This window comes from Saccoglossus kowalevskii, chromosome 10 (genome assembly GCF_978046115.1).
Source record: "Saccoglossus kowalevskii chromosome 10, keSacKowa6.1, whole genome shotgun sequence".
NCBI classification, from domain to species: Eukaryota; Metazoa; Hemichordata; class Enteropneusta; family Harrimaniidae; genus Saccoglossus; species Saccoglossus kowalevskii.
Genome location: NC_140650.1, coordinates 20,871,235 through 20,884,835, shown reverse-complemented (window position 1 = coordinate 20,884,835; position 13,601 = coordinate 20,871,235). Strand labels below are relative to the sequence as shown.

Genomic DNA, 13,601 nt, shown 5'->3' with positions numbered 1-13,601 from the left:
TTCATGTATTTCACGTATACAACCATAGACTCTCCAGTACTGGAGGATCTATGATACAACGCGTGTCAAATTCATTGTTTATTTACATAAAATTCGAACACGCGCTGCGCGACGACCACCGCGCTTTAAATACACTTTAAATTTTAGTTAATTAATACAATAAGTTAGAAGTACAATAAGTTCAGAGTCTAAATGTGGTTGTTAATGTTTCATGATTGAACAGACTGTCACAGCGGTAAATCATGTCCTACTATTTGGTATCACGATATAATATATTAACACATATTCACAAAATATTCACAATTATCCCGAGTCTATGCCACAAATTCACACTAACCTACGATGAAATTGAAACCAACTAAAAGGGAATCAACAGTTGCATATTTGCCTAACCGAGTTCAATGTGTTATGGTAAGACGCACGTCACCGTGAAGCCCAGTGAGCCCCGATGTTCCCCATGACTCATTACTCTGGCTGCTAAATGATACGAGAACAGTCTGCAAATCAGTATTCATCATACTCATTGTAGGCAGACCATGCTAGCACGTATAAAGTAATCTACAGCCTGAGTATGTACGGACAATGTAAATCCCATACACAAATCATGGATGCCGACAGCCCTATGATCTAACCACAGTCTCTCTAGAGAGACTAGATATAGGGACCGTGATTTAACTAACGTCTTGGAAACATCATAAACTGCGACAAAACAGCAACGAAATAAGTGCCGCTGACGCTTTTTCTGATGTTTTCAAACGTCGGCAGTTGCGTTTAATTTGTTTTCGGCACCTGAATATTATTTGAAATTAATAAAGTGTTGGGCCCCGTATGGCTTTCTGATTTATGTATGCTTCCGTCAAGTATACTTATTTAGGACGTACGGGCCGGGACACGAACTGCATGAGGGAGACTTGATAATGTGTGGGCCGGACTGGGACGACTGGAGCAGCTGCGGTGGGACTGAGATCGAGTCTAGGTCAAACCTTTCTAAAATTCTAATAATCTTGATAGACATTGGTTGAGTGATACACCGGCAGTACCGCTAACTTGCGAGAAAACTTTGATCTGACTCCAAGGCAATATGTATATTACGGAAATAATTAAACCGCCTAACGGGCATCGTGGCATTGATATTGTTCATGTTTTGCGGCGAATCATTGAATCCATTATCCCGTTTTATGGAAACTGGCCAAATCGCGTTATCCTCCCGTACTGTCTGTCATATTGTACACCAGATACTACAAACAGTGGCAATGGCATAGGTACGGGGGTTGAGTTATGTATATACATAGTATATATTTTAACAAAAAGCGCTTTGTGATGTCACGTGATACTGGCATGAAATATCTCGAGGGGAATAACTAACACCATAACATGTTAGGATACTTGGGTACAATTGACCATATCTTCATACAACTGTACCTGGACATAGCGTTTCGCATAACCACTGTAACTATGGCGTAACTATGGATCTAAAATCGTCAGATAAACACACGAACAAACAAAGGCTTTTCAGACAGTCGGCATAAATATGGAGAAGGTAATGTGAGACATGAAATTGAACACAGCGCCCTCTTGAGACGATTTTTGATAATTTTGAGATTTTTCTGTGAAATGATTTTTCTGACATTGTAAAGTGCCCTATGGTTGTAATTTCATATCTTTGATAATGCAATACTTGGATTTAATACTATTTTTATCGGAGAACAATTTCTTCATTTACTTTCTTTTGACCGGTCAAAGGTCATGCTTTAGCATCCGTCCATTTTTGAATGTTGCCTTCTGCTAGGTTTGCGGAAGATTCTTCTTCGTTTTTGAGTTAATTTTGGCCATCAATCATTCATTTGATGCCAATGTCACTGACTGTTAGCTGAAACTGAACTACACTATTTGATTGAAGCTGTTTACAGTGGCGGTTGTCTAGACTGGGTCAGGGTTTTGTTTTTGCTTTTGTTTACACTGGTCCAGAAATAAAAAGAACAGGACATTGCATTAAACTCTACCATCTTGTTTGTGTAATATTCTTGGCGTTACAGTAACCTTTTTCCAAAAATGCATAAGTGGAAACCAGTATTGTAATCTACATAGATTAAGAAAAGATGTGAGAAGCAGAGGAATTTTAACAATAAAACAAACATATTCGTGGTGCATTTGTTAGCACGCAAATGGCATACTTATTTTCACATCATGAAGGCGCGACCGACATTAGTCATTATCGAATATAAGATTAAATGGAAGTTTTTTTCATATATCTAATGTTGATCATTAGATTTATTATTGATTTCTATCAGATATTACCACTATTAGTCTTATAAATTTAATGGTTTCTATATATTATACAATGTTATTAGTCACGGTGTTATCTTCGCCTGTGGTGGTTATTCTCCTATAATAAGCGATTCAAGTCAAATGGTTTCTATTAGATTTAATAGTCAGTGTCTACTTGAGAGATGGGTCGATTGATATTGAAGAACTGGACTTATCGAATTTATCAATGTCACCATATATGTATAGAATTACCACCGAGAAAATGTCATATAGAAAGAACAGGCCCAGCAGCCGAAAAAAACTACATACGTATTTATTTAATCTGAGAAAATTGAATAACGCGGGACCATAGACCCTAAAGAAGAAACGAATCACAATCGTTGGATAAACCGTTGACCCCCTTGACAATTTAAATATCGGGAACAATACAACAAAGCAACTAATCAATAATCTTATATTGATCTTTGTGAAACGAGTTGCCAGCAAAGCTACTGCCAGGAGGTCAATTCAATCCTAAAATATCAGTGTTTGTGCTACTATGGCAACTGACAATAACAATTGACTGAAAGATACAGAACATTTCGTATTGAATTTCTAGGTTATAAATAAGTCGAGATATTCTGAACAATATAATTAGATATTTTACATAGTTTGTCATATGAAAATATAGAAGCTTTTATAGATGAAAGAGCCTTATTTGAACGGTCTGGAATCGTATTACTGCCTTCCATACTAATACATACTTCAAATGCTTAGATTTTTATAGCTATTGTTGTTGAATAACACAATATCCCTCAAGATATTATAAAGTGGCACAGTTATCTTCTTTGCGAGCGCCGTAATGCTACCAGCTTACGCAGGAGGCCAGTTTATTTAATAATCCTTGGACAGAACTGAGATTTTAGATTTGAATTTGAGAAGTATGTTGTATCCTCGATTCCTTTTGTATCGTGTATACATATTAACACTTAGACAAGACGAGTTTAATTTGTTTAATAATAGCTTAGTGAACATTTTTTACTTAATTGCCAAAAGTTGATTACAAAAAAAAAATATTTTCCTAGGCTATACAATGTGAATGCCATGGGGCCTTGTACAAAACTAATAATTCGTCATTATGATTAAGTAAGATTTTTAGAGATTTAAAATGTTTAGATCTTCGAGACATTTCGACATGAGATTTACAACCTTTTAATGAAACGGTTATTTCGCTTCTACTCTTCACACAAAAAATAACCATGTCAAAGTAACCAGACAGAGCGACTAATAGACGGTGGGGGGGGGGGGGGTCGCGCTGTATTCAAATTTTGAGCATAAACTACTAAGGTCATTTATGTAATTTTTTTTTTCTAAAAGTTGGACGACACCTGTAGCCAATAGAAAATTTTGCCCATTTGGTCCAAAAATATTCACAAACTTATTATAAAAAATACATGAATAAGACAAAATGTTGCATTTTTACTGGAAGAAATATCGCGCCTAAACGGCCAAACGTCTCCAGAAATAGATATTCTAGACATAGATGTTGGCACCATTCGTTGTGAAATACTATTTGTATCATATAGTTTCAACCCGGGGTAAATAAAAAGCAACCTTTTAAATTTTATATGTTCTTCCTTGAGAAAAATATAACTTTAGTCACTCTCGGACCCTCGTGCCAGATTGCCTTAACGAATCAGATACGAAATATCTAATATAATACTGTTATATATATATATATATATATATAAGTTCTACCCTTTAGAAAAACGGAAAATTAAAACTATTTTTTAGAATAAAATTAAGTACGTAACAATGATATTGAACGTAAAATAAATAACGCATGTAGTTTTTTTTTTTAAATCGCTTTAAAATACTTTCTTGTTTTTAAACATAACATTCAAGTTTAAATATCGTTTAAAAACATTTGAGAAACATGCACTCAGGCTGTTATACTGGAGTGGTTTCCATAACAACGTAATCGTCGTATATCGTAGCCACGAGCAACAAATACCGTTCTACATCGAGGTTAATCTGCTGGTACATTTGAGTGGCGTTTCCGAACAATTCACACTGTTATAAGATATTTTACCGAAATGAGCAAACCTATTGACTACCTATTGAGTGTGATCGGTAAGCTCAACACCAACGGCATTGCAGCATGATTTCACACGAACATTTATATATTAGTGGTTTAGTATTTCCACACTCAGTCAAACGGTTGGCAAAATACAGAGTACATTTAACGTAACGAGCCGAAGACATGGATAACAAAGTAGAACCTGTTGATGGCAATAGGACGTTGTCAAATGAGGTGAACTACTCATTATGTTGTTAATTAACTGTGTTATTAATTCGTTGTTAATAATTTGTAAGTTAAATCATTAGTTTACACTTTATATTAAGTTGCGTTTGGTTTCGCCAATCAACGAGGCTATAAGTATTGTAGATTTCAATCAGTTAAACAAATATCACCGCTACATGCTCGGGTGATCTGACGGACATGGACAACAACTTGTTCACGGTCAGTTCTGGTAAAAATGTGAATGATATTGTAAATTGTTACGAAGGGAATTAGGATTATTAAAGCATTTCGTCACATTTGTCCTCGTCTCTCGAGAAAAAGGATGTATTTGAACGACATCGTTAGACCTGCATAATCAGGAGCCTGGAGATTGCTACCAAAGTGTACATATATTTAGCAGTGTCTGAATCGTTTCATCATCGATACATATATTGATTTACGGTGACTGAATGTTTCTTTATAATTCACTCAAAAAAAAAAAAGCCATTCACAGGCACAGTAGTGGGGCATATAGTTTATACAGGTGACTGTAACATAATGTGTCATCCAATCAAATGTGTGCTGAATGGACTGATGTAACCCATAGCGTTAACATTGGATTACAAACTTTTAATTGTGTAACAAAATTATTAATTTGGACATAAGTCAACAACTTTTGATTTATTCGCCCAGTACGACATATTTTGGGGAGAAAAAATATCTGTAGCAAACGCTAACAATTAAATTTAATCGGAATTATTTTTATAGTTTTTCCGAAACACAAATATATTAACAATCAAGATTTTCTAGCATTTCGTATTCAACAAAGATATATTATTTTATGGAGTCAAAAAATAGAGAAATAACAAAATGAGGATATATGCATTTGAGAACGAAATTCAATTGTGAGGAATACTCAACTACACTGAATCCAAAACAAAGTGTTTTAGTAGCCAAGTTCGAGAACAAGCTACCATAACCAAGCTATTGAATAGGGAAGGCATACTAATATCCACTTCAAGAAATGGAAGGTGAACTACACTTTTCCATGGAAATATTTGTCTACGGCAACTTTATTGAAATGCAAAATTATTCATTTATTTTGCGAAACAATAATATTTATTATTATATCAATTCGTGACAACAAGGAGTGCTTAACACATTTTTTAGATATGGAGTGACATGTACACTCGTTGTTTGTGCGAAAAGTAGTTCGGTGACATATACATTAGTGCCAGTACTGACGAGGCTGAGGCGAGGTCTACTATGACATCTATGCTATAAAACTTAGCCAATAGATAATGACCCTGTATATTTTTTACAATTAGTTATAATATATTATTACATATTTTTTCGGGAAAGAACCCATTTATTTATGTACGGAACTATGTTAACAAAATCATTCACTTGTTCCCACGGAGCAATTTTCTCGACAGGTATCTATACATCCCGAATTGGCAGGAGTTGTACGGTCGCTGTATGGCGACTATGACAATTTACGGCGTATGTGGGGCGACAGGGCGACTGTGGCGCTGTACGACGACGATGATGCTGTACGACGACGCTAGCGTTGTACGGTGACTGTAGCGCTGTACGACGTATATAGCACTGTGTGATACATATGGTTCTATACGACGACAGTAGCGATGTACGACGTCTGTGGCGCTGTACGTAAACTGTAGCGATGTACGACATCTGTGGTGCTGTACGTAAACTGTAGCGATGTACGGCGACTGTAGCGCTGTACGACGCATATAGCACTGTGTTATACATGTGGCTCTATACGACGACAGTAGCGATGTACGACGTTTATGGCGCTGTACGTAAACTGTAGCACTGTACGATGTCTATGGCACTGTGCGTAAACTGTAGCGCAGTGTGACGTAAGTGGTGGTTTACGACGTCTATGGCGCTGTACGTAAACCGTAGCGCTGTTCGATGTCAATGGCACTATGTGACGTCTGTGGCTCTATACAATGACAGTAGCGATGTACGACGTCTGTGGCGCTGTACGTAAACTGTAGCACTGCACGATGTCTGTGACACTGTATGACGTCTGTGGCTCCATACAATGACAGTAGCGATGTACGACGTCTGTGGCGCTGTACGTAAACTGTAGCAATGTACGACGTCTGTGGCGCTGTACGTAAACTGTAGCGATGTACGACGCCTTTTGCACTATACGTAAACTTTTGCGATGTACGACGTATATGGCGCTGTACGTAAACTGTAGCGATGTACGACGTCTGTAACGCTGTACGTAAACTGTAGCGATGTACAACGTCTATGGCGCTGTACGTAAACTGTAGCGATGTACGACGTTAATGGCGCTGTACGTAAACTGTAGCACTGCACGATGTCTGTGACACTGTATGGCGTCTGTGGCTCCATACAATGATATTAGCGATGTACGACGTCTGTGACGCTGTACGTAAACTGTAGCGATGTACGACGTCTGTGGCGCTGTACGTAAACTGTAGCAATGTACGACGTCTTTGGCGCTGTACGTAAACTGTAGCGATGTACGACGTCTATGGCGCTGTACGTAAACTGTAGCGATGTACGACGTTTATGGCACTGTACGTAAACTGTAGCACTGTACAATGTCTATGGCACTGTGCGTAAACTGTAGTGCTGTGTGACGTAAGTGGTGGTTTACGACGTTTATGGCCCTGTACGTAAACTGTAGAAATGTACGACGTCTGTGGCGCTGTACGTAAACTGTAGCGCTGTACGATGTCTATGGCACTATGTGACGTCTGTGGCTCTATACAACGATAGTAGCGATGTACGACGTCTGTGACGCTGTACGTAAACTGTAGCGACATACGACGTCTGTGGCACTGTGTGACGTCTTTGGCTCTATACGACGACAGTAGCAATGTACGACGTCTGTCGCGCTGTGCGTCAACTGTAGCGATGTACGACGTTAATGGCGTTGTACGTAAACTGTAGCGATGTACGACGTCTGTGGCGCTGTACGTAAACTGTAGCGATGTACGACGTATATGGCGCTGTACGTAAACTGTAGCAATGTACGACGTCTTTGGCGCTGTACGTAAACTGTGGCGATTTACGACGTCTATGGCGCTGTACGTAAACTGTAGCGATGTACGATGTCTGAGGCGTTGTACGTAAACTGTAGCACTGTGCGATGTCTATGGCAATGTGTGACGTCTGTGGCTCTATACAACGCCTTTGGCGCTGTACGACGCTTTTGGCGCTGTACGACAATTGTGTCGCTGTACGATGTCTGTGTCGCTGTACGTCAACTGTAGCACTGTACCACGACCGTGGTGCTGTACGACGAATGCATCGTAGTACGACGTCTGTGGCGCTGTACGTCAACTGTAGCACTCAGAAATATATACTATACGTTGAACCATGGAAGTAAAATACTTTTACCTTCATGGTTGAACCATGTTACGTATGTCTACTGATGTGTTGTATTATAATCTGTAGAACCAACTTGGGGAAGAGTCAAAGAAACGTAAACGTCAAAAACTGATTGCTATAGGAGCCGCCGTAGCAGGCACCGTAGCGCTTGCCGTAATCATCGGCGTGGTAATAGCAACAGGAGGCAAGGAACCAGCAGGTAATACATGTATACTCGGAAAGTTAGAATATGCCCTCACAGCAGCCCTCTGCCCCGTGTGGTTACTTACTTATAAACTAGTTACTTCAATTTAAAGTGGTCGGCAATGTCAACATAATTCCCCCGTCATCAAATAATTCTCTAATTTCCAATATTTGACACTGACCACTGGCAGGGCCACATCTGCTTTATAACTCTGTTGTTGAATAAATTACTTCCACTTGTAATTTATTTTTTCATTAAAAACACAATTTTCATTTAATTTATGACAAATCTATATGAAAATAACGTACCTGTGTGAGACCAAATTTCGTCTAAATAAAGCACAGTAACACTATATTATTAAATTAGGGTACGGGTTCAGACTTGCATGCAGTCTCTCGTGTTTTTTTTTTCAATAAAATAAAATATGGGAGTGTATAAATGGCACAATGCCATGTTTATTTCGCGGTAACCCGGCTATCGCCATTTACATACTCCCATGATATGTTACACTAACAAATAAGTATCAGGGGGTAATTCTTCTCTCTGGGGTTCTCCACACTTGTCAGGGGGGAATCTCGTCTCGTCTCTATAACTCGTCCCCTTGAGGTATGGGATCGGGAAAGTCACTTATACTTTACAGTCAAATAAGACACACACAGCGAAATACGTTTCAACTCTCGTCTTAGTCGGTCAATCGAGCACTCTATAAGACACAGCACCCTGGGGAAAAATCCCCAAGACTATCGCAATGCTGACCCAAGACTCTTCCAAGACTGGACTGCCTCTGCTCTCTAGGACTGGACTCAGACTGCGTCTATCGTGGAGTACTTGCCAAGACCAACTCAAACTCTCTTTATTCATTTTCAAAACTCTAACCAATTACAAAACAGTAAAAAGACTCTAGGGCGTAACCTTCAATCATACAGCCAATCACACTAAGTACTAAATACGTCATATCTTTTGATTAATCGTTCACTACATTAATAACTACGGATACCAACTGTCAGAAATCGTAGTCAGAATAGTGACGGTTATCTCGTAATTAGTTCCAAATCACTGAGCCAAGTTCCTTCCAACACTTCAAATAGGCCTAAACGATGACAGACATAACACAGCAAAAATACAGATACGCAAAAACAAATTCATGACATAAGCACGAGACTGTATGCAAGTCTAGTACGAGTTCCGTTCCTCGCCTATAACCCTTATCCTAACCTCTGCCCTCCAATGTCACTCCCTCATTTTAATTGTATATGCCCCTCTTCAGGACAAGTAGAGTATATATGGAAGGGCATTGATTGAATAAAGAAATCGTAAATTATAAATGAACATCTAACAGTAATATCATGCAAATATTTGCGTCACGTGCTCGAATAGTCATACTGCATTGTGGGTAATATCAAACAGCAAATATATGTTTTCACATATCCAAAATTCAATATAAAATACAAGTAATTGTTATTGTCTCTGACAGACCCGGATGACTGTGAGTCCAATCCGTGTAACAACGATGGCACGTGCTCTGATGGCGTCAACTCATACACGTGTGACTGCCAGTACGGGTTTACTGGGGATCACTGTGAGCTTGGTAAGTAACTATATGTGGCAGTTATTTTCACGTGATCGACAGTGTCATATGTCCAAACGTTACAATTCATGTGATGCGATAGAGATTGTAGGTCTTGTCGAGAGCGAACCATTAGAAACTTTGAAGGGTAGAAGATAACAAATTATGATCACAGAGTAACTTATAAATATAAATTTACAGCGGGAATTACTGAGAACAAAACTTTATTTACTAGTATGTAAAATTGCACATTTGATAAAGTAAAACAAAACAAAAGCATCTTGATAAAATAAAGTTCAAAGCTAAGTGAAGGTAGCAGATATAAGACTTGTTTGGGAAAATTAGCATATTTGGCGAGAGATAATCACCAAGCGAAGCGATGAATCGTAACTCATAGAACATTCATTGTTAGTAACTTTTCTTAGAGGTTGTAAATGCAAACAAAGGTAATTTGTAGCAGACCTATCTTGAAAAAATTAGCATATTTGGCGAGAGATAATTACCAATTAACTCATAAGAACATTTTCTTGTCAGTAACCTTCTAAAACAATAAATCATGTTTTTTTGTCAATTGTATTTGATGAGTAAAAAGGGACCCTTAAAAATCGTGTATATGGAAATTGAAAATCAAATGTATAAAAGTCCAATATAATTCTAATTTAATTATCAACTGACTATTAAAACACGTGATTATTCCATTTGAGAATTAATATGGATGAGACTTTGCCACCCAAACAGAAGACACTTCTATCTACACTGGGAAAAAATAAGCACTGAAAAGAACGTGTTATTTTTTTAGAAAGTATGACATGTTTATTTAATTTAAATTTAGTTTCTCTTTAAAATTACATAGTAGTAACAGTCATAATCATGAAATGTGTACGAATGTTTGTTTGTAGTTCAAACAAGTACGATCAGTATAAGATGTACTAAATTGAACTCACACTAGTAATAGTGACGTCATCTTCTAAGGCAATTTGTATTCGGTTAACATCCATGGTCAGATCATTCGAATCCTCGGGGGCGGAGCTACGTCACAGACGTTCTACGTTGCTAAGACGCGCACCACTGTACCACGTATTTCTATTAGTCTGGTCCCCTGTCCCAATTTCAACGCTGAGGGCGGTTAAGAAAATAGGCACCACTGTACCACGTATTTCTATGGGCTTTGTACGCGCTGCTGTGGAACGCCGGTGTAGCCGGTGAAAACTCGAGAAAACAAACACAAACTCAACTTTGAAGTAATCCTGAACAACCAAATTCATATATGTTACACACGTAGGGCTAATCTTGTTACACTGTTCAGGGGACTCTCAACAACCATCGCAAAGTACCGTTTTCTGCGAGTTTTTTGTCTTTGTTTTCACCGCGAGGGTTGCCAGGCGGTAGAAAATGCCCGGATGTCCGCCCCCGACGATAGTCTGTATGAGATAAATGTTGAAAATACGTGGAATCTGTTAGAATCGCAATATATGTCTAAAATGCAAGTTGGTAGTCCTGGGAAATTATTCAATATAAACCAGATTTCCGGGTATAGATAAAATAGGTAAAATCATTGCCAGATACGTTTGATTATATTATATGATCGTTAAAGACCACGATTACTAATTTCCAATGTCTATATCATATATACATAATTTTCTTCACAATATTGAAGATTCCTGTGATGTCAATCCCTGTCAAAATGAAGGCGTTTGTCACCTAAACGACGTGAACGGTTACAACTGCGAGTGCCTGCCTGGGTACGAGGGTGTCAATTGTGAGAACGGTAAGTGTTGTATTGATATCGTCATAGGAAAAGATACAGGTTCAAGATTGGAGAGAATGCTATAATTGAGTTGAGTTGGTTGCACCTTTTAAGTTTGTATCCTACTCATAAATGAAAATACCCAGAATATATACATTTTGCAATAAATTGTACTCCAGTGCAATATAAGGATATTAAGGATGCTGTACACCTTTATTTGCTTTGAAACCCAAAATTCTACTTTTTTGTATTTTTCAATGCTGGACTACAAGGAGCAAACACTCAGTAGAAAAAAAAGTGAATTGGATGTTTTTATAGGGTGTAAAAATCAATTTTTGTTAATTAAAAACAAAAGCACATGTCATTGTTTTGAAAGCTATGTTTTAATTAATCAGCCAAAGACACAATAGACAGATAATTTGCATAATAGTCACCACCCATAGCAAATATGAACAGTCTCTTGCATTCAGTACAAGCTCAGACTAGTAATACAAGTATTAGTAGTCCGAGGTACAAGTTACACGCATTCCATCTACAATCGTCCACAAATTTAATTTCGTTGAATTTCTCGCTCTTCAAGCAGTCGACTACGAAACCGTCTTGGGGTCGACTATGACAGTGACGAAAGAAAACGAATGCAAGGACATTTGGAGAAGAACGTCGACAGTATGTAAAGCGATTATTATGAAAATTTAATCATGGAAGGTACCTTCCACGATTTAATTGATCAGACCATGGAGGTATAAACAGAAGGTAGAAAATTTGAGCACATGGCAGACTTAGTTTTCGTGACCAAATTACGTGTCATCAGGGAGCTGTAATGAGCATTACAGCTCCCTGGTGTCATGGACTCCGACCACAATGAGTCGGAAGTGAAACACTTGGGCCCGGACTTGGCTACACCATGGCTACACGTAAAGCACGAGACAAGCAGCTGTAAAAGATCGGAGAGAATTCTATAATTGAGTTGAGTTGGTTGCACCCCTTAAAGGGGAACCGCTCAATCCCATGGATTGCACCAAAGAATCATGGGACACTATTGTTTATGTTGTTTATAATGTTAATCTATCTTTTGTTATCCATTGTTATTTTAATCCAGAAAGTAAATTTGTTGTGAAATTAATCTTAACTGGAAGGTGCCCCTTTAAGTTAGTATCCAACTCATAAATGAAAATACCCAGAATTTATACATTTTGCAATAAATTGTACTCCAAAGCAATATAAAAACTTTGCGGCTACCAGCCTAATTTCGAGATAAGGCTCTATCTCTCCTATGACAGAGATATTATGCCAAATCTCAAATTGTAAGCTGGTGATATAGGTTGAAAATGTCCTGTATTATGAATGATAGTGTACTTTTTGTTGTCTTGAATTCAGTATTTCAAACATTTCTTTGTGCCATGGGACAAAAACTCCATAATTTTATTATTAATTGAACACTGTCATACGATTTATGGCTAACTTTCTCAAAAATTATGAGTAGGTGTTACGAAAGATGAATTCATTGATTTTACAGAAATTAACGAATGTCTTCCCACATCGTGTCAAAATGAAGGAACTTGTGTTGATGGAATTAATACCTACATATGTAACTGTACTGATGGTTTTGGAGGTGTTAACTGTGAAATAGGTAAGACATCTCGCCTCGAGTCAGTGTGTCTCAGTAAGTGAGTTTTTATGAATGTGCGACCACGTCATGTGACCACGTCATGTGGACACGTCATGTCCGTTTATCAATGTCATTTGAGAATATCTGTCGATGAGGGCGTAATAACTCAAAAATCGATCATATCACCGTAAATTGATAATTATTTATTATCCATTTATTGTGTTAATATGATACAGTTTATTTTGGAAATATTTCGAATATTTGGCCTCCTCCTTAAAAACATTCATTTTGCTCTTTCAAAATTCTCGCAGACATACGAGGAAATTCTAATTTTCAGGTCTCCCTTTAGTAGAAACAAAATGGCCGCTCTTAAAATATCGGGACCGCCATTACTACTACAACTTGAACACGCTTTTTCCGGTTATCGTGACTTTTGTGTTTACATTGTTGGAAAATATTTCACATTTGGGCCCGACTGTATTAACGGTTGCTTTATTTTTAAAATTCTGCCATTGCTCGAAGAATGTTAAATGTACTCAGTGAGTAATCTATTACGTGATTTTTGTA

The 13,601-nt window shown here is 37.8% G+C and overlaps 1 long non-coding RNA gene across 1 annotated transcript; it reads left to right on the top strand.

Annotated features, from left to right (window-relative positions):
* The first annotated feature begins 9,608 nt into the window (after positions 1-9,608).
* On the top strand, positions 9,609-12,995 carry LOC146737959 (uncharacterized). The gene is made up of 3 exons (XR_014930794.1): positions 9,609-9,699; positions 11,336-11,446; positions 12,942-12,995. It is a non-coding gene; the product is annotated as an uncharacterized LOC146737959 (long non-coding RNA).
* The last annotated feature ends 606 nt before the right edge of the window (positions 12,996-13,601 follow it).